The sequence below is a fragment of the Anomaloglossus baeobatrachus genome, unplaced genomic scaffold, assembly GCF_048569485.1.
Source record: "Anomaloglossus baeobatrachus isolate aAnoBae1 unplaced genomic scaffold, aAnoBae1.hap1 Scaffold_366, whole genome shotgun sequence".
NCBI lineage: Eukaryota > Metazoa > Chordata > Amphibia > Anura > Aromobatidae > Anomaloglossus > Anomaloglossus baeobatrachus.
The window spans coordinates 262,365-284,800 of NW_027443010.1; the positions used below are offsets into that span (position 1 = coordinate 262,365).

At 49.2% G+C, this 22,436-nt stretch overlaps 9 non-coding genes and 3 pseudogenes across 9 annotated transcripts; all 12 read left to right on the forward strand.

Annotated features, from left to right (window-relative positions):
• The first annotated feature begins 567 nt into the window (after positions 1-567).
• LOC142273790 (U2 spliceosomal RNA) lies at positions 568-774 on the forward strand (annotated as a pseudogene).
• A 1,387-nt stretch (positions 775-2,161) lies between these two features.
• Positions 2,162-2,352, forward strand: LOC142273764 (U2 spliceosomal RNA). Its single transcript, XR_012738214.1, has one exon. It is a non-coding gene; the product is annotated as a U2 spliceosomal RNA (small nuclear RNA).
• A 1,387-nt stretch (positions 2,353-3,739) lies between these two features.
• LOC142273766 (U2 spliceosomal RNA) lies at positions 3,740-3,930 on the forward strand. The gene has a single exon (XR_012738215.1). It is a non-coding gene; the product is annotated as a U2 spliceosomal RNA (small nuclear RNA).
• Positions 3,931-5,317: 1,387 nt separating this feature from the next.
• Positions 5,318-5,508, forward strand: LOC142273767 (U2 spliceosomal RNA). The gene has a single exon (XR_012738216.1). It is a non-coding gene; the product is annotated as a U2 spliceosomal RNA (small nuclear RNA).
• A 1,387-nt stretch (positions 5,509-6,895) lies between these two features.
• Positions 6,896-7,086, forward strand: LOC142273768 (U2 spliceosomal RNA). Its single transcript, XR_012738217.1, has one exon. It is a non-coding gene; the product is annotated as a U2 spliceosomal RNA (small nuclear RNA).
• A 1,387-nt stretch (positions 7,087-8,473) lies between these two features.
• LOC142273769 (U2 spliceosomal RNA) lies at positions 8,474-8,664 on the forward strand. Its single transcript, XR_012738218.1, has one exon. It is a non-coding gene; the product is annotated as a U2 spliceosomal RNA (small nuclear RNA).
• A 1,387-nt stretch (positions 8,665-10,051) lies between these two features.
• LOC142273770 (U2 spliceosomal RNA) lies at positions 10,052-10,242 on the forward strand. The gene has a single exon (XR_012738219.1). It is a non-coding gene; the product is annotated as a U2 spliceosomal RNA (small nuclear RNA).
• A 1,387-nt stretch (positions 10,243-11,629) lies between these two features.
• On the forward strand, positions 11,630-11,820 carry LOC142273771 (U2 spliceosomal RNA). The gene has a single exon (XR_012738220.1). It is a non-coding gene; the product is annotated as a U2 spliceosomal RNA (small nuclear RNA).
• Positions 11,821-13,207: 1,387 nt separating this feature from the next.
• LOC142273772 (U2 spliceosomal RNA) lies at positions 13,208-13,398 on the forward strand. Its single transcript, XR_012738221.1, has one exon. It is a non-coding gene; the product is annotated as a U2 spliceosomal RNA (small nuclear RNA).
• A 1,387-nt stretch (positions 13,399-14,785) lies between these two features.
• Positions 14,786-14,875, forward strand: LOC142273880 (U2 spliceosomal RNA; annotated as a pseudogene).
• Positions 14,876-20,319: 5,444 nt separating this feature from the next.
• LOC142273839 (U2 spliceosomal RNA) lies at positions 20,320-20,516 on the forward strand. Its single transcript, XR_012738280.1, has one exon. It is a non-coding gene; the product is annotated as a U2 spliceosomal RNA (small nuclear RNA).
• A 1,387-nt stretch (positions 20,517-21,903) lies between these two features.
• Positions 21,904-21,993, forward strand: LOC142273881 (U2 spliceosomal RNA; annotated as a pseudogene).
• The last annotated feature ends 443 nt before the right edge of the window (positions 21,994-22,436 follow it).

Genomic DNA, 22,436 nt, shown 5'->3' on the forward strand with positions numbered 1-22,436 from the left:
AGCGCCTGTTGGTTGCCCTGGAGGATGACCTGAGGTACTCCGTCCCCAGAGGGAGCCTATCGTACCATTCCGTACTTTATGGACTCTTCCCTGGGACTCACACCGTTGGAGCCATCCAGGAGGCTTGGCGCCTTATGAACTGCTTTAAGGACGCTATTTGGGTCGCCAGGAACCGGCTTATCTTGAAGAGGGAGAGGATGTCTATCCAGGATTGCCGCAGGCTGATCCACAGCCTGCTCAGAGACTATTCCATCATGGACAGTCCGGACGACAGCGCCGAGGAGGAGGTTTAGACCTCTTCCATGCCCCCTCCCTCCTTTTCCCGTTATGTGCGTCTTTCAATAAAGCTTCGGGCCTGTGATTTCCCCACCCTATCCCCCTTTTCCCCTACCCCCATCCCCCAATCGCCGGTTCGTCGTTATTTATGGTCTAACTTTTTCTTTCAGCTTGAGTGTTATGGATAAGCATAGGAGTGTGATGTATAGTTTAGTGCGTCGTACTCTATGGCTATGTAAGAAGGATTGTATAGTTCTGTGTGTACGGGGCTGCGGCACTGTACACGGTTTGTTACCTTTTTGTGAGTAGTGCATGATAATAAAGATGCTGTTAAATCAAAAAAAATCTGTTCTTATCAGTTTAATATCTGATACGTCCCCTATCTGGGGACCATATATTAAATGGATTTTTAGAACAGGGAGATGGAAAAAGAGCTTGCTCTGTCCACTCCACGCATTGACCTGGTATTGCAGTACCTCCAGGAACGGTGCACCCCTTCTTAACCCAGTTTCCAAAAGCAGAACTCAATTCACCTGATTCATATTAGCCCGATTTAATGAATTGGAAGAAAGCATACGTCTTCATATGCACCTCAATTTGGCCCATTCACTTTTCACACTTCCTCCTTTTGTTTTTTATCTTTCACACTTTTGACTTTCTTTATTCATCCAAATAGCAAACTCATCACCACTCAACCTGACCAACTCGGCTATGTCCCCGTGCTGCAGTTCTCTGTCTTATCTAGATCATTTGCAATTGAATGGAATAGATCCCTTTTGGACAAAGTGGATTCACCTGCTGCTGCAGTGACCACAGGTGTGATAACATCTAGAATTGGCATCTGGTGCGATCTCTCCGCTTCCACTCCAAAGAAAGTTACCTGTTTATTCCTATCATGCATTGGTTTTTGGGGTTTTCTTTGAGTAATGATGATCTCTTTAGTAGTCTGTTGGCGCCCTCTCCTGGAGGAATAGTTTGCTTGCTCTTGGACATTCTAAAAGAGAGGTCATGATAGACATTGAGCTTCTGAGCTCAATTGGGGACAGTCATGGGTGATGAATGTTTGCAACCTACTGCGAAGCCTCATACCGCAATATAAGGAACGTCAAATACTAAGAAAGGGCGGCCTATGAAAGAATTACTACTTTCAATAAGTACACTTAAACGGCTAATTGGGAATAGAAAAACTGTAAAAAGCCCTCTGAGAAAGCCCCCCTCTAACCTTTGATAGTAAGCTTTTCTGTAGTCTGCCTGTTGATGTATTTTCCGTTTGAACTGTGCACAACATGAAGAGACGGAACACTGGCGGCTTGTCACAATGCCCCCCGATGACATCACAATAGCGCTGCTGCCTAGAAAACAAGCTGCGCAGAAGAAGTTGTTCTTTGGGTGGGAGGGTGGGCTAGTGGAAGGAGGGGGCAATCTCTTTTTTTCCCGGGTGGTAGGGGGATGACAGGAGAAGGGAAGCGGGTGGTGAGAAAGGTACAGAGGGCAGGGTTTGGGGGCTGGGAAGGAAAGGGAAAAGATTAGGGTTTGGGGATGATGAAAGGGCTTTCTACGGGTAAGGATGGCAAAGGGTGGCAGTGACGGAAAGTCAGGCAACCTGTCCTGTCCGTCTTTTTGTATCGTGAATTGGAAAGACTGCAAGGGGGAGGGGAGTTGCTTGCGCCCTAAAGGAGGAGTTATTCAGATTCATTGCAGTGGGCGGCGGCTGCAAAACGCACCATTCTTCTTGTTTTGGCTCTGCAAAGCAGCCTTTTCAAGGGTTGGCTTGGGTGACAAAATGTCTTGTGTAGGCGTGGGTTTGTCTCCCTCTCGCTCTCTCTCCCTAAGATGTGTCCGGCATAGGCCAGGGTGCCACTCGAGGCCCAAACCAATTCTGGTTATCGCTTCTCGGCCTTTTGGCTAAGATCAAGTGTAGTATCTGTTCTTATCAGTTTAATATCTGATACGTCCCCTATCTGGGGACCATATATTAAATGGATTTTTAGAACAGGGAGATGGAAAAAGAGCTTGCTCTGTCCACTCCACGCATTGACCTGGTATTGCAGTACCTCCAGGAACGGTGCACCCCTTCTTAACCCAGTTTCCAAAAGCAGAACTCAATTCACCTGATTCATATTAGCCCGATTTAATGAATTGGAAGAAAGCATACGTCTTCATATGCACCTCAATTTGGCCCATTCACTTTTCACACTTCCTCCTTTTGTTTTTTATCTTTCACACTTTTGACTTTCTTTATTCATCCAAATAGCAAACTCATCACCACTCAACCTGACCAACTCGGCTATGTCCCCGTGCTGCAGTTCTCTGTCTTATCTAGATCATTTGCAATTGAATGGAATAGATCCCTTTTGGACAAAGTGGATTCACCTGCTGCTGCAGTGACCACAGGTGTGATAACATCTAGAATTGGCATCTGGTGCGATCTCTCCGCTTCCACTCCAAAGAAAGTTACCTGTTTATTCCTATCATGCATTGGTTTTTGGGGTTTTCTTTGAGTAATGATGATCTCTTTAGTAGTCTGTTGGCGCCCTCTCCTGGAGGAATAGTTTGCTTGCTCTTGGACATTCTAAAAGAGAGGTCATGATAGACATTGAGCTTCTGAGCTCAATTGGGGACAGTCATGGGTGATGAATGTTTGCAACCTACTGCGAAGCCTCATACCGCAATATAAGGAACGTCAAATACTAAGAAAGGGCGGCCTATGAAAGAATTACTACTTTCAATAAGTACACTTAAACGGCTAATTGGGAATAGAAAAACTGTAAAAAGCCCTCTGAGAAAGCCCCCCTCTAACCTTTGATAGTAAGCTTTTCTGTAGTCTGCCTGTTGATGTATTTTCCGTTTGAACTGTGCACAACATGAAGAGACGGAACACTGGCGGCTTGTCACAATGCCCCCCGATGACATCACAATAGCGCTGCTGCCTAGAAAACAAGCTGCGCAGAAGAAGTTGTTCTTTGGGTGGGAGGGTGGGCTAGTGGAAGGAGGGGGCAATCTCTTTTTTTCCCGGGTGGTAGGGGGATGACAGGAGAAGGGAAGCGGGTGGTGAGAAAGGTACAGAGGGCAGGGTTTGGGGGCTGGGAAGGAAAGGGAAAAGATTAGGGTTTGGGGATGATGAAAGGGCTTTCTACGGGTAAGGATGGCAAAGGGTGGCAGTGACGGAAAGTCAGGCAACCTGTCCTGTCCGTCTTTTTGTATCGTGAATTGGAAAGACTGCAAGGGGGAGGGGAGTTGCTTGCGCCCTAAAGGAGGAGTTATTCAGATTCATTGCAGTGGGCGGCGGCTGCAAAACGCACCATTCTTCTTGTTTTGGCTCTGCAAAGCAGCCTTTTCAAGGGTTGGCTTGGGTGACAAAATGTCTTGTGTAGGCGTGGGTTTGTCTCCCTCTCGCTCTCTCTCCCTAAGATGTGTCCGGCATAGGCCAGGGTGCCACTCGAGGCCCAAACCAATTCTGGTTATCGCTTCTCGGCCTTTTGGCTAAGATCAAGTGTAGTATCTGTTCTTATCAGTTTAATATCTGATACGTCCCCTATCTGGGGACCATATATTAAATGGATTTTTAGAACAGGGAGATGGAAAAAGAGCTTGCTCTGTCCACTCCACGCATTGACCTGGTATTGCAGTACCTCCAGGAACGGTGCACCCCTTCTTAACCCAGTTTCCAAAAGCAGAACTCAATTCACCTGATTCATATTAGCCCGATTTAATGAATTGGAAGAAAGCATACGTCTTCATATGCACCTCAATTTGGCCCATTCACTTTTCACACTTCCTCCTTTTGTTTTTTATCTTTCACACTTTTGACTTTCTTTATTCATCCAAATAGCAAACTCATCACCACTCAACCTGACCAACTCGGCTATGTCCCCGTGCTGCAGTTCTCTGTCTTATCTAGATCATTTGCAATTGAATGGAATAGATCCCTTTTGGACAAAGTGGATTCACCTGCTGCTGCAGTGACCACAGGTGTGATAACATCTAGAATTGGCATCTGGTGCGATCTCTCCGCTTCCACTCCAAAGAAAGTTACCTGTTTATTCCTATCATGCATTGGTTTTTGGGGTTTTCTTTGAGTAATGATGATCTCTTTAGTAGTCTGTTGGCGCCCTCTCCTGGAGGAATAGTTTGCTTGCTCTTGGACATTCTAAAAGAGAGGTCATGATAGACATTGAGCTTCTGAGCTCAATTGGGGACAGTCATGGGTGATGAATGTTTGCAACCTACTGCGAAGCCTCATACCGCAATATAAGGAACGTCAAATACTAAGAAAGGGCGGCCTATGAAAGAATTACTACTTTCAATAAGTACACTTAAACGGCTAATTGGGAATAGAAAAACTGTAAAAAGCCCTCTGAGAAAGCCCCCCTCTAACCTTTGATAGTAAGCTTTTCTGTAGTCTGCCTGTTGATGTATTTTCCGTTTGAACTGTGCACAACATGAAGAGACGGAACACTGGCGGCTTGTCACAATGCCCCCCGATGACATCACAATAGCGCTGCTGCCTAGAAAACAAGCTGCGCAGAAGAAGTTGTTCTTTGGGTGGGAGGGTGGGCTAGTGGAAGGAGGGGGCAATCTCTTTTTTTCCCGGGTGGTAGGGGGATGACAGGAGAAGGGAAGCGGGTGGTGAGAAAGGTACAGAGGGCAGGGTTTGGGGGCTGGGAAGGAAAGGGAAAAGATTAGGGTTTGGGGATGATGAAAGGGCTTTCTACGGGTAAGGATGGCAAAGGGTGGCAGTGACGGAAAGTCAGGCAACCTGTCCTGTCCGTCTTTTTGTATCGTGAATTGGAAAGACTGCAAGGGGGAGGGGAGTTGCTTGCGCCCTAAAGGAGGAGTTATTCAGATTCATTGCAGTGGGCGGCGGCTGCAAAACGCACCATTCTTCTTGTTTTGGCTCTGCAAAGCAGCCTTTTCAAGGGTTGGCTTGGGTGACAAAATGTCTTGTGTAGGCGTGGGTTTGTCTCCCTCTCGCTCTCTCTCCCTAAGATGTGTCCGGCATAGGCCAGGGTGCCACTCGAGGCCCAAACCAATTCTGGTTATCGCTTCTCGGCCTTTTGGCTAAGATCAAGTGTAGTATCTGTTCTTATCAGTTTAATATCTGATACGTCCCCTATCTGGGGACCATATATTAAATGGATTTTTAGAACAGGGAGATGGAAAAAGAGCTTGCTCTGTCCACTCCACGCATTGACCTGGTATTGCAGTACCTCCAGGAACGGTGCACCCCTTCTTAACCCAGTTTCCAAAAGCAGAACTCAATTCACCTGATTCATATTAGCCCGATTTAATGAATTGGAAGAAAGCATACGTCTTCATATGCACCTCAATTTGGCCCATTCACTTTTCACACTTCCTCCTTTTGTTTTTTATCTTTCACACTTTTGACTTTCTTTATTCATCCAAATAGCAAACTCATCACCACTCAACCTGACCAACTCGGCTATGTCCCCGTGCTGCAGTTCTCTGTCTTATCTAGATCATTTGCAATTGAATGGAATAGATCCCTTTTGGACAAAGTGGATTCACCTGCTGCTGCAGTGACCACAGGTGTGATAACATCTAGAATTGGCATCTGGTGCGATCTCTCCGCTTCCACTCCAAAGAAAGTTACCTGTTTATTCCTATCATGCATTGGTTTTTGGGGTTTTCTTTGAGTAATGATGATCTCTTTAGTAGTCTGTTGGCGCCCTCTCCTGGAGGAATAGTTTGCTTGCTCTTGGACATTCTAAAAGAGAGGTCATGATAGACATTGAGCTTCTGAGCTCAATTGGGGACAGTCATGGGTGATGAATGTTTGCAACCTACTGCGAAGCCTCATACCGCAATATAAGGAACGTCAAATACTAAGAAAGGGCGGCCTATGAAAGAATTACTACTTTCAATAAGTACACTTAAACGGCTAATTGGGAATAGAAAAACTGTAAAAAGCCCTCTGAGAAAGCCCCCCTCTAACCTTTGATAGTAAGCTTTTCTGTAGTCTGCCTGTTGATGTATTTTCCGTTTGAACTGTGCACAACATGAAGAGACGGAACACTGGCGGCTTGTCACAATGCCCCCCGATGACATCACAATAGCGCTGCTGCCTAGAAAACAAGCTGCGCAGAAGAAGTTGTTCTTTGGGTGGGAGGGTGGGCTAGTGGAAGGAGGGGGCAATCTCTTTTTTTCCCGGGTGGTAGGGGGATGACAGGAGAAGGGAAGCGGGTGGTGAGAAAGGTACAGAGGGCAGGGTTTGGGGGCTGGGAAGGAAAGGGAAAAGATTAGGGTTTGGGGATGATGAAAGGGCTTTCTACGGGTAAGGATGGCAAAGGGTGGCAGTGACGGAAAGTCAGGCAACCTGTCCTGTCCGTCTTTTTGTATCGTGAATTGGAAAGACTGCAAGGGGGAGGGGAGTTGCTTGCGCCCTAACGGAGGAGTTATTCAGATTCATTGCAGTGGGCGGCGGCTGCAAAACGCACCATTCTTCTTGTTTTGGCTCTGCAAAGCAGCCTTTTCAAGGGTTGGCTTGGGTGACAAAATGTCTTGTGTAGGCGTGGGTTTGTCTCCCTCTCGCTCTCTCTCCCTAAGATGTGTCCGGCATAGGCCAGGGTGCCACTCGAGGCCCAAACCAATTCTGGTTATCGCTTCTCGGCCTTTTGGCTAAGATCAAGTGTAGTATCTGTTCTTATCAGTTTAATATCTGATACGTCCCCTATCTGGGGACCATATATTAAATGGATTTTTAGAACAGGGAGATGGAAAAAGAGCTTGCTCTGTCCACTCCACGCATTGACCTGGTATTGCAGTACCTCCAGGAACGGTGCACCCCTTCTTAACCCAGTTTCCAAAAGCAGAACTCAATTCACCTGATTCATATTAGCCCGATTTAATGAATTGGAAGAAAGCATACGTCTTCATATGCACCTCAATTTGGCCCATTCACTTTTCACACTTCCTCCTTTTGTTTTTTATCTTTCACACTTTTGACTTTCTTTATTCATCCAAATAGCAAACTCATCACCACTCAACCTGACCAACTCGGCTATGTCCCCGTGCTGCAGTTCTCTGTCTTATCTAGATCATTTGCAATTGAATGGAATAGATCCCTTTTGGACAAAGTGGATTCACCTGCTGCTGCAGTGACCACAGGTGTGATAACATCTAGAATTGGCATCTGGTGCGATCTCTCCGCTTCCACTCCAAAGAAAGTTACCTGTTTATTCCTATCATGCATTGGTTTTTGGGGTTTTCTTTGAGTAATGATGATCTCTTTAGTAGTCTGTTGGCGCCCTCTCCTGGAGGAATAGTTTGCTTGCTCTTGGACATTCTAAAAGAGAGGTCATGATAGACATTGAGCTTCTGAGCTCAATTGGGGACAGTCATGGGTGATGAATGTTTGCAACCTACTGCGAAGCCTCATACCGCAATATAAGGAACGTCAAATACTAAGAAAGGGCGGCCTATGAAAGAATTACTACTTTCAATAAGTACACTTAAACGGCTAATTGGGAATAGAAAAACTGTAAAAAGCCCTCTGAGAAAGCCCCCCTCTAACCTTTGATAGTAAGCTTTTCTGTAGTCTGCCTGTTGATGTATTTTCCGTTTGAACTGTGCACAACATGAAGAGACGGAACACTGGCGGCTTGTCACAATGCCCCCCGATGACATCACAATAGCGCTGCTGCCTAGAAAACAAGCTGCGCAGAAGAAGTTGTTCTTTGGGTGGGAGGGTGGGCTAGTGGAAGGAGGGGGCAATCTCTTTTTTTCCCGGGTGGTAGGGGGATGACAGGAGAAGGGAAGCGGGTGGTGAGAAAGGTACAGAGGGCAGGGTTTGGGGGCTGGGAAGGAAAGGGAAAAGATTAGGGTTTGGGGATGATGAAAGGGCTTTCTACGGGTAAGGATGGCAAAGGGTGGCAGTGACGGAAAGTCAGGCAACCTGTCCTGTCCGTCTTTTTGTATCGTGAATTGGAAAGACTGCAAGGGGGAGGGGAGTTGCTTGCGCCCTAAAGGAGGAGTTATTCAGATTCATTGCAGTGGGCGGCGGCTGCAAAACGCACCATTCTTCTTGTTTTGGCTCTGCAAAGCAGCCTTTTCAAGGGTTGGCTTGGGTGACAAAATGTCTTGTGTAGGCGTGGGTTTGTCTCCCTCTCGCTCTCTCTCCCTAAGATGTGTCCGGCATAGGCCAGGGTGCCACTCGAGGCCCAAACCAATTCTGGTTATCGCTTCTCGGCCTTTTGGCTAAGATCAAGTGTAGTATCTGTTCTTATCAGTTTAATATCTGATACGTCCCCTATCTGGGGACCATATATTAAATGGATTTTTAGAACAGGGAGATGGAAAAAGAGCTTGCTCTGTCCACTCCACGCATTGACCTGGTATTGCAGTACCTCCAGGAACGGTGCACCCCTTCTTAACCCAGTTTCCAAAAGCAGAACTCAATTCACCTGATTCATATTAGCCCGATTTAATGAATTGGAAGAAAGCATACGTCTTCATATGCACCTCAATTTGGCCCATTCACTTTTCACACTTCCTCCTTTTGTTTTTTATCTTTCACACTTTTGACTTTCTTTATTCATCCAAATAGCAAACTCATCACCACTCAACCTGACCAACTCGGCTATGTCCCCGTGCTGCAGTTCTCTGTCTTATCTAGATCATTTGCAATTGAATGGAATAGATCCCTTTTGGACAAAGTGGATTCACCTGCTGCTGCAGTGACCACAGGTGTGATAACATCTAGAATTGGCATCTGGTGCGATCTCTCCGCTTCCACTCCAAAGAAAGTTACCTGTTTATTCCTATCATGCATTGGTTTTTGGGGTTTTCTTTGAGTAATGATGATCTCTTTAGTAGTCTGTTGGCGCCCTCTCCTGGAGGAATAGTTTGCTTGCTCTTGGACATTCTAAAAGAGAGGTCATGATAGACATTGAGCTTCTGAGCTCAATTGGGGACAGTCATGGGTGATGAATGTTTGCAACCTACTGCGAAGCCTCATACCGCAATATAAGGAACGTCAAATACTAAGAAAGGGCGGCCTATGAAAGAATTACTACTTTCAATAAGTACACTTAAACGGCTAATTGGGAATAGAAAAACTGTAAAAAGCCCTCTGAGAAAGCCCCCCTCTAACCTTTGATAGTAAGCTTTTCTGTAGTCTGCCTGTTGATGTATTTTCCGTTTGAACTGTGCACAACATGAAGAGACGGAACACTGGCGGCTTGTCACAATGCCCCCCGATGACATCACAATAGCGCTGCTGCCTAGAAAACAAGCTGCGCAGAAGAAGTTGTTCTTTGGGTGGGAGGGTGGGCTAGTGGAAGGAGGGGGCAATCTCTTTTTTTCCCGGGTGGTAGGGGGATGACAGGAGAAGGGAAGCGGGTGGTGAGAAAGGTACAGAGGGCAGGGTTTGGGGGCTGGGAAGGAAAGGGAAAAGATTAGGGTTTGGGGATGATGAAAGGGCTTTCTACGGGTAAGGATGGCAAAGGGTGGCAGTGACGGAAAGTCAGGCAACCTGTCCTGTCCGTCTTTTTGTATCGTGAATTGGAAAGACTGCAAGGGGGAGGGGAGTTGCTTGCGCCCTAAAGGAGGAGTTATTCAGATTCATTGCAGTGGGCGGCGGCTGCAAAACGCACCATTCTTCTTGTTTTGGCTCTGCAAAGCAGCCTTTTCAAGGGTTGGCTTGGGTGACAAAATGTCTTGTGTAGGCGTGGGTTTGTCTCCCTCTCGCTCTCTCTCCCTAAGATGTGTCCGGCATAGGCCAGGGTGCCACTCGAGGCCCAAACCAATTCTGGTTATCGCTTCTCGGCCTTTTGGCTAAGATCAAGTGTAGTATCTGTTCTTATCAGTTTAATATCTGATACGTCCCCTATCTGGGGACCATATATTAAATGGATTTTTAGAACAGGGAGATGGAAAAAGAGCTTGCTCTGTCCACTCCACGCATTGACCTGGTATTGCAGTACCTCCAGGAACGGTGCACCCCTTCTTAACCCAGTTTCCAAAAGCAGAACTCAATTCACCTGATTCATATTAGCCCGATTTAATGAATTGGAAGAAAGCATACGTCTTCATATGCACCTCAATTTGGCCCATTCACTTTTCACACTTCCTCCTTTTGTTTTTTATCTTTCACACTTTTGACTTTCTTTATTCATCCAAATAGCAAACTCATCACCACTCAACCTGACCAACTCGGCTATGTCCCCGTGCTGCAGTTCTCTGTCTTATCTAGATCATTTGCAATTGAATGGAATAGATCCCTTTTGGACAAAGTGGATTCACCTGCTGCTGCAGTGACCACAGGTGTGATAACATCTAGAATTGGCATCTGGTGCGATCTCTCCGCTTCCACTCCAAAGAAAGTTACCTGTTTATTCCTATCATGCATTGGTTTTTGGGGTTTTCTTTGAGTAATGATGATCTCTTTAGTAGTCTGTTGGCGCCCTCTCCTGGAGGAATAGTTTGCTTGCTCTTGGACATTCTAAAAGAGAGGTCATGATAGACATTGAGCTTCTGAGCTCAATTGGGGACAGTCATGGGTGATGAATGTTTGCAACCTACTGCGAAGCCTCATACCGCAATATAAGGAACGTCAAATACTAAGAAAGGGCGGCCTATGAAAGAATTACTACTTTCAATAAGTACACTTAAACGGCTAATTGGGAATAGAAAAACTGTAAAAAGCCCTCTGAGAAAGCCCCCCTCTAACCTTTGATAGTAAGCTTTTCTGTAGTCTGCCTGTTGATGTATTTTCCGTTTGAACTGTGCACAACATGAAGAGACGGAACACTGGCGGCTTGTCACAATGCCCCCCGATGACATCACAATAGCGCTGCTGCCTAGAAAACAAGCTGCGCAGAAGAAGTTGTTCTTTGGGTGGGAGGGTGGGCTAGTGGAAGGAGGGGGCAATCTCTTTTTTTCCCGGGTGGTAGGGGGATGACAGGAGAAGGGAAGCGGGTGGTGAGAAAGGTACAGAGGGCAGGGTTTGGGGGCTGGGAAGGAAAGGGAAAAGATTAGGGTTTGGGGATGATGAAAGGGCTTTCTACGGGTAAGGATGGCAAAGGGTGGCAGTGACGGAAAGTCAGGCAACCTGTCCTGTCCGTCTTTTTGTATCGTGAATTGGAAAGACTGCAAGGGGGAGGGGAGTTGCTTGCGCCCTAAAGGAGGAGTTATTCAGATTCATTGCAGTGGGCGGCGGCTGCAAAACGCACCATTCTTCTTGTTTTGGCTCTGCAAAGCAGCCTTTTCAAGGGTTGGCTTGGGTGACAAAATGTCTTGTGTAGGCGTGGGTTTGTCTCCCTCTCGCTCTCTCTCCCTAAGATGTGTCCGGCATAGGCCAGGGTGCCACTCGAGGCCCAAACCAATTCTGGTTATCGCTTCTCGGCCTTTTGGCTAAGATCAAGTGTAGTATCTGTTCTTATCAGTTTAATATCTGATACGTCCCCTATCTGGGGACCATATATTAAATGGATTTTTAGAACAGGGAGATGGAAAAAGAGCTTGCTCTGTCCACTCCACGCATTGACCTGGTATTGCAGTACCTCCAGGAACGGTGCACCCCTTCTTAACCCAGTTTCCAAAAGCAGAACTCAATTCACCTGATTCATATTAGCCCGATTTAATGAATTGGAAGAAAGCATACGTCTTCATATGCACCTCAATTTGGCCCATTCACTTTTCACACTTCCTCCTTTTGTTTTTTATCTTTCACACTTTTGACTTTCTTTATTCATCCAAATAGCAAACTCATCACCACTCAACCTGACCAACTCGGCTATGTCCCCGTGCTGCAGTTCTCTGTCTTATCTAGATCATTTGCAATTGAATGGAATAGATCCCTTTTGGACAAAGTGGATTCACCTGCTGCTGCAGTGACCACAGGTGTGATAACATCTAGAATTGGCATCTGGTGCGATCTCTCCGCTTCCACTCCAAAGAAAGTTACCTGTTTATTCCTATCATGCATTGGTTTTTGGGGTTTTCTTTGAGTAATGATGATCTCTTTAGTAGTCTGTTGGCGCCCTCTCCTGGAGGAATAGTTTGCTTGCTCTTGGACATTCTAAAAGAGAGGTCATGATAGACATTGAGCTTCTGAGCTCAATTGGGGACAGTCATGGGTGATGAATGTTTGCAACCTACTGCGAAGCCTCATACCGCAATATAAGGAACGTCAAATACTAAGAAAGGGCGGCCTATGAAAGAATTACTACTTTCAATAAGTACACTTAAACGGCTAATTGGGAATAGAAAAACTGTAAAAAGCCCTCTGAGAAAGCCCCCCTCTAACCTTTGATAGTAAGCTTTTCTGTAGTCTGCCTGTTGATGTATTTTCCGTTTGAACTGTGCACAACATGAAGAGACGGAACACTGGCGGCTTGTCACAATGCCCCCCGATGACATCACAATAGCGCTGCTGCCTAGAAAACAAGCTGCGCAGAAGAAGTTGTTCTTTGGGTGGGAGGGTGGGCTAGTGGAAGGAGGGGGCAATCTCTTTTTTTCCCGGGTGGTAGGGGGATGACAGGAGAAGGGAAGCGGGTGGTGAGAAAGGTACAGAGGGCAGGGTTTGGGGGCTGGGAAGGAAAGGGAAAAGATTAGGGTTTGGGGATGATGAAAGGGCTTTCTACGGGTAAGGATGGCAAAGGGTGGCAGTGACGGAAAGTCAGGCAACCTGTCCTGTCCGTCTTTTTGTATCGTGAATTGGAAAGACTGCAAGGGGGAGGGGAGTTGCTTGCGCCCTAAAGGAGGAGTTATTCAGATTCATTGCAGTGGGCGGCGGCTGCAAAACGCACCATTCTTCTTGTTTTGGCTCTGCAAAGCAGCCTTTTCAAGGGTTGGCTTGGGTGACAAAATGTCTTGTGTAGGCGTGGGTTTGTCTCCCTCTCGCTCTCTCTCCCTAAGATGTGTCCGGCATAGGCCAGGGTGCCACTCGAGGCCCAAACCAATTCTGGTTATCGCTTCTCGGCCTTTTGGCTAAGATCAAGTGTAGTATCTGTTCTTATCAGTTTAATATCTGATACGTCCCCTATCTGGGGACCATATATTAAATGGATTTTTAGAACAGGGAGATGGAAAAAGAGCTTGCTCTGTCCACTCCACGCATTGACCTGGTATTGCAGTACCTCCAGGAACGGTGCACCCCTTCTTAACCCAGTTTCCAAAAGCAGAACTCAATTCACCTGATTCATATTAGCCCGATTTAATGAATTGGAAGAAAGCATACGTCTTCATATGCACCTCAATTTGGCCCATTCACTTTTCACACTTCCTCCTTTTGTTTTTTATCTTTCACACTTTTGACTTTCTTTATTCATCCAAATAGCAAACTCATCACCACTCAACCTGACCAACTCGGCTATGTCCCCGTGCTGCAGTTCTCTGTCTTATCTAGATCATTTGCAATTGAATGGAATAGATCCCTTTTGGACAAAGTGGATTCACCTGCTGCTGCAGTGACCACAGGTGTGATAACATCTAGAATTGGCATCTGGTGCGATCTCTCCGCTTCCACTCCAAAGAAAGTTACCTGTTTATTCCTATCATGCATTGGTTTTTGGGGTTTTCTTTGAGTAATGATGATCTCTTTAGTAGTCTGTTGGCGCCCTCTCCTGGAGGAATAGTTTGCTTGCTCTTGGACATTCTAAAAGAGAGGTCATGATAGACATTGAGCTTCTGAGCTCAATTGGGGACAGTCATGGGTGATGAATGTTTGCAACCTACTGCGAAGCCTCATACCGCAATATAAGGAACGTCAAATACTAAGAAAGGGCGGCCTATGAAAGAATTACTACTTTCAATAAGTACACTTAAACGGCTAATTGGGAATAGAAAAACTGTAAAAAGCCCTCTGAGAAAGCCCCCCTCTAACCTTTGATAGTAAGCTTTTCTGTAGTCTGCCTGTTGATGTATTTTCCGTTTGAACTGTGCACAACATGAAGAGACGGAACACTGGCGGCTTGTCACAATGCCCCCCGATGACATCACAATAGCGCTGCTGCCTAGAAAACAAGCTGCGCAGAAGAAGTTGTTCTTTGGGTGGGAGGGTGGGCTAGTGGAAGGAGGGGGCAATCTCTTTTTTTCCCGGGTGGTAGGGGGATGACAGGAGAAGGGAAGCGGGTGGTGAGAAAGGTACAGAGGGCAGGGTTTGGGGGCTGGGAAGGAAAGGGAAAAGATTAGGGTTTGGGGATGATGAAAGGGCTTTCTACGGGTAAGGATGGCAAAGGGTGGCAGTGACGGAAAGTCAGGCAACCTGTCCTGTCCGTCTTTTTGTATCGTGAATTGGAAAGACTGCAAGGGGGAGGGGAGTTGCTTGCGCCCTAAAGGAGGAGTTATTCAGATTCATTGCAGTGGGCGGCGGCTGCAAAACGCACCATTCTTCTTGTTTTGGCTCTGCAAAGCAGCCTTTTCAAGGGTTGGCTTGGGTGACAAAATGTCTTGTGTAGGCGTGGGTTTGTCTCCCTCTCGCTCTCTCTCCCTAAGATGTGTCCGGCATAGGCCAGGGTGCCACTCGAGGCCCAAACCAATTCTGGTTATCGCTTCTCGGCCTTTTGGCTAAGATCAAGTGTAGTATCTGTTCTTATCAGAACAAACTGAGCTAGCTACACTTGACGAGATACGATCAGGGAGACGAGCTCCGAAGCCCAGCCGAGACCGGAAGAGGGAGATCGGACGGAAGAAGAGCTTGGCAGAAAGAAGCAAGAAGACGAAGCCTCGGAGAAGACTTGGGGAGACCAGAGGAACTTCGAGGAGGAACACAGCGGGAGAAGACACCCGGAGAAGAATCCAAGATCCAGCTCCGGGAACTCAAGCAGGAACCAGCCATGGCAAGCAAGCCAGAGAAGGCAGCCAAGAAGGCTCAGGACCCAGGGACCTCCAGGAAGGCTCATCCAGAGGCTTCTTCGGCCCAAGAGGCCCCTACCTCCGACGCCAGCCAGCCGGAGGGAGCCCGGACGCCGCCTGAAAAGGCTCCAACCCTGGAGCCTTGGATGCGGCAGACGGTCGCCCTGAAGCTGAAGGCGGTGGATGGTAGGTTGCCGGACATGTCCAGCGACGTGTTCTGCAAGAAGATGATTCTGGATCAGGGCTTCTCCAGGGCGGAAACCCTGAGTGTCCAGACCTTCATGACTGGCATTTTTCTGGTAACCTTTGCCACGGTGAATGCCTGCAGGAGATACTGGGAGGCGATGAACGCAGCGATGCCGGACTCCCCTTTTCATTCTTTTTTAGGATCCTGTCCTATACAGAGGGATGAAAAGAGGATCACGGTCTCCATGCGGAACCCGCACACCCCAGGAAGAGACATCTCCACGTTCCTGGGACGTCTCTGCACAGTGGTGAGGGAGCCATCCCACATCCTTAACGGCAACGGATTCTGGACGGGTAAGTGGTCAGTAACCGTTCGACTCCACAGGGAACCAGCATCCGAGGATGGTCTCCAGCACCTGCCCCCGACATTCTCTCTGGGAAACTCCTTTGGTCTCATCTACTACCCGGACATGCCACACAACTGCAGGAAATGTGGCGGGAAAGGGCATTCGATGAAGACCTGCAAGGAGGACGCCTGCAGGGTTTGCCGGGTGACAGGACACAGCTCCAAGGACTGCCCAAAGAAGAAGACTTGCAACCTATGTGGACAGGCGGACCACCTTTACAAGGACTGCCCACAGCGGGAGAAATCCTGGGCAAGGGTTGCCGCGGCGACCCAGTATCGGGTAGTCACAGCTTCGTCGACCAAGGCAGCTACGACCAAGGCCACAGAGGCCAAGGACAAGGCGGCCAAGAACCCAGCGACCGTGGTTCCAGCCGATGCCCCAGCAGCCACGGAGTTCAGGGAAAAGAAGGGTAAGAAAACTGTTGCCCCCTCCCTGGTCCCCCCCCCCTGTCACCCCTGTCCAAACCCCTCCCCCCCCGGCCAACCCTACTGAGGATTCCACTACCTCCACCTCATTTCCCTACTCCTCAGTTGGTCTCCTCACCCCCCCCCCAAAGCCCACTCTCCCTCCCCAGACCATGAGAGCAGAGGGCCTCAGCACTCTTGCACTTTTCACCGAGGAGGATTTTCCAGCTCTTGTCTCCTCAGGTACAGGCCAAAGGAAAAGGAAGGTGGAAGATAGTCCTGTCGCAGAACCTTCCAAGCTGTTCATTGTGGACCCCAATCCACCCCAGGAAGAGGAGGATGGCCTCCTCCCAGAACCGGACGTGTTGGAGCAGATGGTGGAGTCCCTTGTGGCCGAAGAAGAAATGGAGGAGTCGGAAGCCACTGAGGCACCATCCCTGCTCGATCAGCTAGAAGAAGAGGGTCTGCTGGAGATACCCTTACCAGCAGGTGCCAAAGAGGAAGAACCGCCCGACCGGAGTGGTAACTAAGGCACACCGCCTGCTCTAACTTTCTCTTTCCTCCAATGACTGCTAACATTAACATCTTTTCCATTAATGTTAGGAGCATCAGAGACAAGTTCCGACGTCAGACAATTTTTGCGTTCCTTAACACTCAGTCTAGTGATGTATTTTTCCTGCAGGAATGCTCCCTTCCCTCCTCTAGGTCCTTCAACCATCTGGCCAGGGAGTGGACCCATGGCCCATCCTACTGGTCTGGCGGGGGCGACTGTAGGTCCGCGGGGGTCGCCGTGCTGATCAGGGGAAGCGCCTTCACATTGGACTCTGTTCAGGAAATCGTCTGCGGCAGGTTACTGCTCGTGGATGGCACCTGGGCGGGAGAACCTGTCAGGTTCATCAATGTGTATGCTTCTCCTGTGAAGAGCGATCGACTGGAGCTCCTCCAAGCCCTGCGCCCTCAGCTCGCTACCGCCAGGACGGTAGTGATGGCCGGGGATTTCAACTGCCCGATTGAGGAGGATGGACGCAGTTCTGGAACGGCTGCCAAGTTGGACGTCACATCCAAACTGCTCATTGAGATGGTGACCGAAGCCTCTCTTGTGGACGTTGTTGGCTCCATCGGACACGGATCTGTGAACTATTCATGGTGCCGATCCGATGGCTCGCTGCGTTCCAGGATTGACTTTGTGTTTACCTCTCGGGCGGTTGGGCGGAGTGGGCACTCGATGGTCCCCTGCTTCTTCTCTGACCACAGAGCCATTCACTTTCAAGGTGTGCTGGGCCATGGCTTCCCCATTGGCCCGGGCTCCTGGAAGCTGAACTGCTCTCTGCTGGAAAAGGGTGAGATTCTGGAGGAGCTTAGAGCTGCCTACTCCACGTGGCGGGCCTACAAGGCGGGCTTCCAGTCTGTTTCTGACTGGTGGGAATACGTTAAACTCGAGTTCCGTTTCTTCTTTCAGGCAAAGAGTCAACAACAGGCGTGTCTGAAGAGGAGGGACTTCAGGAGACTCCAGCGTGAGCTGCGTTCCCTGCAGGACCTTCTTCGATGCGGCTGGGACGTGAGAGAGGAGCTGGAGGAGACTAAGAGGAGCCTGAAAAGGCACTTCGAGGAGGAGTCCGAGCGAATTGTCTTCCGTTCCAAAGTGGAGAACCTGGAGAAGGGTGAGAAATGTAACTCGTTCTTTTTCAGGAAACTCCACGCCGGTCACACGCCCATGAATGAACTACGAGACGAGAGTGGAAGCATGCGACGCGGGAAAGAGAACGTGATGAAGGTCGTCAGCGACTTCTACAGCGAACTCTACGCCCGCAAGACTACTGACCCCGAGGCCGCCGATAAGTTCCTGTCAGGTATCACTAACCATCTTGACCCTGCAGACGCGGCGGCCATGGATGTTCCTCTGACGGTGGACGAGCTGCTCTCGGCCGCCAAATCCTTTAGTTCTGGCAGGACACCGGGCAGTGACGGCCTCCCAGCAGAGCTCTATGTAGCGCTGGGAGACCTAATCTGTCCGGACCTGTTAGGGCTGTATGAGGAGATGGTGGTGGAGGGCAGAATGCCTCCATCTCTGAGGGAAGGAATGGTCACGATCCTGTACAAGCGTAAAGGAGAGAGGTGCGACCTGAAGAATTGGCGTCCCATCACCCTTCTGAACGTCGACTACAAGATCCTGGCCAAGACGATGGCAACGAGATTGAAGACTGTTATCGGACGGATCATCCACCCGGATCAGACCTGCGGCATCCCCGGACGTCGCATCGCAGACAGCCTGGCTCTCATGCGGGACACGGTCGAGTACATCAAAGCCCGCCGGGTGCACGCAGCCCTGATCTCGTTGGATCAGGAAAAGGCCTTCGACCGTGTTTCCCATGAGTTCCTGGGCAAAGCTCTGCACAGGTTAGGTTTGGGTAACATGTTTTGCTTGTATGTCCAACTAATGTATTTTGATATTCACAGCTCGGTGTTGGTAAACGGCTGGAAGACTGACCCCTTCCCGGTCCTCTCAGGGGTCAGACAAGGCTGTCCTCTGTCACCTCTTCTTTTTGTTTGTGTTATAGAACTCTTTGCAGAGGCTATCCGGCGGAATGGAGAGATCAGAGGGATCACCGCACCAGGACCAGAACGCTTCGAGGTCAAGTGCTCGCTCTACATGGACGACGTGACCGTCTTCTGCGCGGACCGGCGCTCAGTCGACACCCTCGTCCAGACCTGTGAGACCTTCGGACGGGCTTCGGGAGCCAAAGTCAACTGCGGGAAGTCGGAAGCCATGCTCTTCGGGGACTGGCAGCCGGCCTCTTCCGCCCCCTTCCCTTTCAGCATCCAGCCGGATTTCATCAAGGTTCTTGGAGTCTGGTTCGGGAAGGAAGGAGCAGCCCTCAAGTCCTGGGAGGAACGCTTGACCAAGATCACCCAACGGATCGGTCTGTGGAGCCTCAGACGCCTCACCTGTGAGGGCAAAGCACTGGTCCTGCGTAACGAGGTACTGCCCGTGCTGCAGTACACGGCCCAGGCCTGGCCCCCCCTTGCCACCGTGTGCAGGGCCATTACCAGGACGGTGTTTCGTTTTGTCTGGGGATCCAAGATGGACAGAGTAAAGCGGAGCATCATGTACAAGGATCCTCGCAAGGGTGGGAAGGGCGTACCCGATATCCCCACCCTCCTGCGATCCTCCTTCGTATGTGACTGCGTTCGCCGAACTCTGCGAGTCAAGAGAGGTTCCGCGGGTGGGTCCATGTCTCGCTTCTTCCTGCTCCCCCTTTGGAGACGGTTAGGCTGGGACAAGTGGGACAGCTCCTTCCCCTACAACTGGACGGCGCCATGGTTCTACGGAGACGTGGTTCGGTTTGTGAGGGAACACCAACTGGAGGGACTCAAGCCTGATTTGTGGAAGCCAAAGACTATCCACAAACTCATCAGAGCCAAGGACGAAATGGAGAACATTCCAGGACTTCATCACGACACACTGGAGACTGTTTGGACAAACGTGTCATCGGCTGGATTGACCAACGGGCACAAGGACTTGTCATGGATGGCGATACAGGGCGGACTGCCCGTCCGGTCATTCATGCACGCCCGGAACCTGTGCAAAACCCGGTACTGCCCAAGGTGCCCCTTCGTGGAGGAAACATCGCTGCACGCCTTTTGGGACTGCCGTTTCGCACAGCGCCTGTTGGTTGCCCTGGAGGATGACCTGAGGAACTCCGTCCCCAGAGGGAGCCTATCGTACCATTCCGTACTTTATGGACTCTTCCCCGGGACTCACACCGTTGGAGCCATCCAGGAGGCTTGGCGCCTTATGAACTGCTTTAAGGACGCTATTTGGGTCGCCAGGAACCGGCTCATCTTGAAGAGGGAGAGGATGTCTATCCAGGATTGCCGCAGGCTGATCCACAGCCTGCTCAGAGACTATTCCATCATGGACAGTCCGGACGACAGCGCCGAGGAGGAGGTTTAGACCTCTTCCATGCCCCCTCCCTCCTTTTCCCGTTATGTGCGTCTTTCAATAAAGCTTCGGGCCTGTGACTTCCCCACCCTATCCCCCTTTTCCCCTACCCCCATCCCCCAATCGCCGGTTCGTCGTTATTTATTGTCTAACTTTTTCTTTCAGCTTGAGTGTTATGGATAAGCATAGGAGCGTGATGTATAGTTTAGTGCGTCGTACTCTATGGCTATGTAAGAAGGATTGTATATTTCTGTGTGTACGGGGCTGCGGCACTGTACACGGTTTGTTACCTTGTTGTGAGTAGTGCATGATAATAAAGATGCTGTTAAATCTGTTCTTATCAGTTTAATATCTGATACGTCCCCTATCTGGGGACCATATATTAAATGGATTTTTAGAACAGGGAGATGGAAAAAGAGCTTGCTCTGTCCACTCCACGCATTGACCTGGTATTGCAGTACCTCCAGGAACGGTGCACCCCTTCTTAACCCAGTTTCCAAAAGCAGAACTCAATTCACCTGATTCATATTAGCCCGATTTAATGAATTGGAAGAAAGCATACGTCTTCATATGCACCTCAATTTGGCCCATTCACTTTTCACACTTCCTCCTTTTGTTTTTTATCTTTCACACTTTTGACTTTCTTTATTCATCCAAATAGCAAACTCATCACCACTCAACCTGACCAACTCGGCTATGTCCCCGTGCTGCAGTTCTCTGTCTTATCTAGATCATTTGCAATTGAATGGAATAGATCCCTTTTGGACAAAGTGGATTCACCTGCTGCTGCAGTGACCACAGGTGTGATAACATCTAGAATTGGCATCTGGTGCGATCTCTCCGCTTCCACTCCAAAGAAAGTTACCTGTTTATTCCTATCATGCATTGGTTTTTGGGGTTTTCTTTGAGTAATGATGATCTCTTTAGTAGTCTGTTGGCGCCCTCTCCTGGAGGAATAGTTTGCTTGCTCTTGGACATTCTAAAAGAGAGGTCATGATAGACATTGAGCTTCTGAGCTCAATTGGGGACAGTCATGGGTGATGAATGTTTGCAACCTACTGCGAAGCCTCATACCGCAATATAAGGAACGTCAAATACTAAGAAAGGGCGGCCTATGAAAGAATTACTACTTTCAATAAGTACACTTAAACGGCTAATTGGGAATAGAAAAACTGTAAAAAGCCCTCTGAGAAAGCCCCCCTCTAACCTTTGATAGTAAGCTTTTCTGTAGTCTGCCTGTTGATGTATTTTCCGTTTGAACTGTGCACAACATGAAGAGACGGAACACTGGCGGCTTGTCACAATGCCCCCCGATGACATCACAATAGCGCTGCTGCCTAGAAAACAAGCTGCGCAGAAGAAGTTGTTCTTTGGGTGGGAGGGTGGGCTAGTGGAAGGAGGGGGCAATCTCTTTTTTTCCCGGGTGGTAGGGGGATGACAGGAGAAGGGAAGCGGGTGGTGAGAAAGGTACAGAGGGCAGGGTTTGGGGGCTGGGAAGGAAAGGGAAAAGATTAGGGTTTGGGGATGATGAAAGGGCTTTCTACGGGTAAGGATGGCAAAGGGTGGCAGTGACGGAAAGTCAGGCAACCTGTCCTGTCCGTCTTTTTGTATCGTGAATTGGAAAGACTGCAAGGGGGAGGGGAGTTGCTTGCGCCCTAAAGGAGGAGTTATTCAGATTCATTGCAGTGGGCGGCGGCTGCAAAACGCACCATTCTTCTTGTTTTGGCTCTGCAAAGCAGCCTTTTCAAGGGTTGGCTTGGGTGACAAAATGTCTTGTGTAGGCGTGGGTTTGTCTCCCTCTCGCTCTCTCTCCCTAAGATGTGTCCGGCATAGGCCAGGGTGCCACTCGAGGCCCAAACCAATTCTGGTTATCGCTTCTCGGCCTTTTGGCTAAGATCAAGTGTAGTATCTGTTCTTATCAGAACAAACTGAGCTAGCTACACTTGACGAGATACGATCAGGGAGACGAGCTCCGAAGCCCAGCCGAGACCGGAAGAGGGAGATCGGACGGAAGAAGAGCTTGGCAGAAAGAAGCAAGAAGACGAAGCCTCGGAGAAGACTTGGGGAGACCAGAGGAACTTCGAGGAGGAACACAGCGGGAGAAGACACCCGGAGAAGAATCCAAGATCCAGCTCCGGGAACTCAAGCAGGAACCAGCCATGGCAAGCAAGCCAGAGAAGGCAGCCAAGAAGGCTCAGGACCCAGGGACCTCCAGGAAGGCTCATCCAGAGGCTTCTTCGGCCCAAGAGGCCCCTACCTCCGACGCCAGCCAGCCGGAGGGAGCCCGGACGCCGCCTGAAAAGGCTCCAACCCTGGAGCCTTGGATGCGGCAGACGGTCGCCCTGAAGCTGAAGGCGGTGGATGGTAGGTTGCCGGACATGTCCAGCGACGTGTTCTGCAAGA